The sequence below is a fragment of the Rhinopithecus bieti genome, unplaced genomic scaffold, assembly GCF_001698545.2.
Source record: "Rhinopithecus bieti isolate Rb0 unplaced genomic scaffold, ASM169854v2 scaffold_7414, whole genome shotgun sequence".
NCBI classification, from domain to species: domain Eukaryota; kingdom Metazoa; phylum Chordata; class Mammalia; order Primates; family Cercopithecidae; genus Rhinopithecus; species Rhinopithecus bieti.
In genome coordinates, this window is record NW_016806087.1 from 3,698,920 (window position 1) to 3,702,612 (window position 3,693).

Consider the following 3,693-nt stretch of genomic DNA (forward strand, 5'->3'; position numbering starts at 1 on the left):
TTCCTTTTCATTCTTTTTTCTCTAATCTTGTCTTTACGCTTTATTTCATTAATTTGATCTTCAATCTCTGATATCCTTTCTTCCGCTTGATCGATTCAGCTATTGATACTCGTGTATGCTTCATGAAGTTCTCATGCTGTGTTTTTAGCTCCATCAGGTCATTTATGTTCTTCTCTAAACTGGTTATTCTAGTTAGCAATTCCTCTAACCTTTTATCAAGGTTCTTAGCTTCCTTGCATTGGGTTAGAACATGCTCCTTTAGCTTGGAGGAGTTTGTTATTAATCACCTTATGAAGCCTACTTCTGTCAATTTGTCAAACTCATTCTCTGTCCAGTTTTGTTCCCTTGCTGGCGAGGAGTTGTGATCCTTTGGAGGGGAAGAGGAGTTCTAGTTTTTGGAATTTTCAGCCTTTTTGCACTATTTTCCTCATCTTTGTGGATTCATCTACCTTTGGTCTTTGATGTTGGTGACCTTCATATGGGGTTTCTGTGTGGACATCCTTTTTGTTGATGTTGATGCTATTCCTTTCTGTTTGGTAGTTTTCCTTCTAATGTCAGGCCTCTCTGCTGCAGGTCTGCTGGAGTTTGCTGGTGGTCCACTCCAGACACTGTTTACCTGGGTATCACTAGGGGAGGCTGCAGAGCAGCAAAGATTGCTGCCTGTTCCTTTCTCTTGAAGCTTCGTCCCAGAGGGGCACCCGCCAGATGCCAGGCAGAGCTCTCCTTTATGAGGCATTTGTCAACCCCTGCTGGGAGGTGTCTCCTAGTCAGGAGGCACAGGGGTCAGGGACCCACTCCAGGAGGCAGTCTGTCCCTTGGCAGAGCTTGAGCACTGTGCTGGGAGATCTGCTGCTCTCTTCAGAGCTGGCAGGCAGGAAAGTTTAAGTCTGCTGAAGCTGCACCCACAGCTGCCCCTTCCCCCAGGTGATCTGTCCCAGGGAGATGGGAGTTTTATCTATAAGTCCCTGTCTGGGGCTGCTACCTTTCTTTCAGAGATGCCCTGCCCAGAGAGGTGGAATCTAGAGAGGCAGTCTGGCTACAGTGGCTTTGCCAAGGTGTGGTGGGCTCTGCCCAGTTCGAACTTCCCAGCAGCTTTGTTTATACTGTGAGGGGAAAACCACCTACTCTAGCCTCCCCTAACCAAGCTCAAGTGTCCCAGATTGACTTCAGACTGCTGTAATGGCAGTGAGAATTTCAAGCCAGTGTATCTTAGCTTGGGCTCCATGGGGGTGGGATCCGCTGAGCTAGACCACTTGGCTCCCTGGCTTCAGCCCCCTTTCCAGGGGAGTGAACAGTTCTATCTCACTGGCATTCCAGGTGCCACTGGGGTATGAAAAACAAACGAACAAACAAACAAACAAACAAACAAACAAACTCCTGCAGCTAGCTAGGTGTCTGCCCAAATGGCTGTCGAGTTTTGTGCTTGAAACCCAGGGCCCTGGTGGCATAGGCACTGGAGGGAATCTCCTAGTCTACAGGTTGCGAAGACCCTGGGAAAAGCATAATATCTGGGCTGGAGTGCACTGTTCCCTATGGCACAGTTCCTCACAGCTTCCCTTGGCTAGGGGAGGCAGTTCCTCAACCCCTCACATTTCCTGGGTATGGTGATGCCCCACTCTGCTTTGGCTCATCCTCCATGGGCTGCATCCACTGTCTAACCAGTCCCAATGAGATGAGCCAGGTACCTCAGTTGGAAATGCAGGAATCACCCACCTTCTGGGTTGATCTCGTTGGGACCTGCAGACCGGAGCTGTTCCTATTCAGTCATCTTGCCTGCAACCCCGCCAATTTGTTTTTGTATTAATAACATTTTCAATTTTATGCTTTTGCTGTCATATTGTCAGATTGTTTTTACTGTTCTACTTTTTTGATAGATTTTCTTTCATTATTATAAAATATTCCTTTTTTATGTAATGATTTTCATCTTGAATTTTATTGCAAGCAAAATTAACATCATGGTATTTTATTTTTATTGGCATTTGCTTTAGCTATTTTCTTTCCAAAACTTTATTTCAATTGTTCTGGGACATTTTGTTTTAGATACGTCTCTAATAAAAAGCATATGACTGGATTTAAAAAAAAAATACAGAGTTTTTTCCTGTCAATAGAAGAACTTAATTCATTCATATTATTGGGGCACATCCTGACATTTTCTATTATGCTCCCCAGTTAATATTCCCCCTTGTTAATTTTTTTCTTTCATCTGGAGATCAAGAGACAATCCTAAAAGCTGCCAGAGGAAAGAGGGTAAGTTACTTACTGAAGAATAAGAAGCAGAATGCTAATGGACTTTGCATCAGCAATGCGAAATACTGGAGGACAGCAAGCAGTATCTCTAGTTCTGAAGGAAAATTAATTTTAAACTAGAATTTTTAGTCAGTCACAATTGAATTCAAATATGAGAGGTGGAAATGACATTTTTGAACATGTTAATACTGTCTACTGCTTAGTATAGAGTCAAGGAAGCCATGCTAAAAGGGCAGAAGTCTCATCTGAGGTTCCATTCTTTTTATTGCAGTCTTTCATATTCTTGCCCAAGCATTTCCTTGCATTTGTGGATCTTGAGCTTGGAGCAGGGGTCAGCCACTATGGCCTTTGGCCAAACCCACTCTACCGCCTATTTTTGTAAAGGTTTTTGTAAAGGATGTTTGGTTGAAACACATCAATGTTTGTTCACGCATGCATCCATGCAGACTTCTCCTGCCCTGGAAGAGTTAATTGCTACAGAGACTGCCTGACTCACAGGGCTGGGTCTAGGTGAGGAAAGAGAGGTGCCCAGGGTGCAATATGGAGGCACTCCTTTTTAAGGCTGGCCCTGCACTTGTGTGACCCCAAGCATGAACACTGCCTTAAAATGTACTCACCAGCTTCCTCACGCCTAGTCCCTACTCTGCCCAAAATACTTCCAACGTGATCCTTAACAGAAATGGTTCCCCAGCACCTGGTTTAAAGTATCACCACAATTGTTTGCATTCCCGGGATAGTTTTCTCTTGTACAAAGTATGGACCATGGTTTCCTACCTTCAGCTTTCTCTCTGTTTTTTATCACACATGCTTTTTATTTTGTGATCCATTATTTTTTAAATACATTTTTTTCTATGTGTTTTGGGTAGGAGGGTGGTAGATCTATTTTACAAAGAGATCTAATGACAATTTAGTCTAAAAGATAGCATTTTAATATAAACTGCTATTCTTTTCTTGTTCCATTCAACCACCACCCCCCGGCCCCCCGCCACCGCCCCACAACTTTTCTTGTAGAATCTGTTATTGGAAGTTTTACCTTTTCAGAGCAAATCTGACAGTGCTGCAGAGGACATGGCATGGAGTTATATATTCTTTCCCAACCACCCTCTTGTCAAGTTCCTAAAAGGTTCATAAATATATCACTAGAAATTGTATTCATATTGATTTTTTTCCTTCTTTGAGTCCTTTTGTATTTATTGCCTGAGGCATAAAATTAAGATCATTTTTACCCTTGTATTGGCTGCCTGCCTTGCACAGTAAAACATCATTACTGACTTGTTTATGTATTCAGCATCTACTTTGTGCTAAGTACAAGTGCTGTGCGAGGGGCTAGGGCTACAATGGTGATGAGAAAACTGATCCTGTTCCTGCTCTCGTTGAGCTTACAGTCTAGTGTGCGAGGCAGAGATTGATTAAGTATTAATTATAAGTTATCGTGAGTGGTATGAA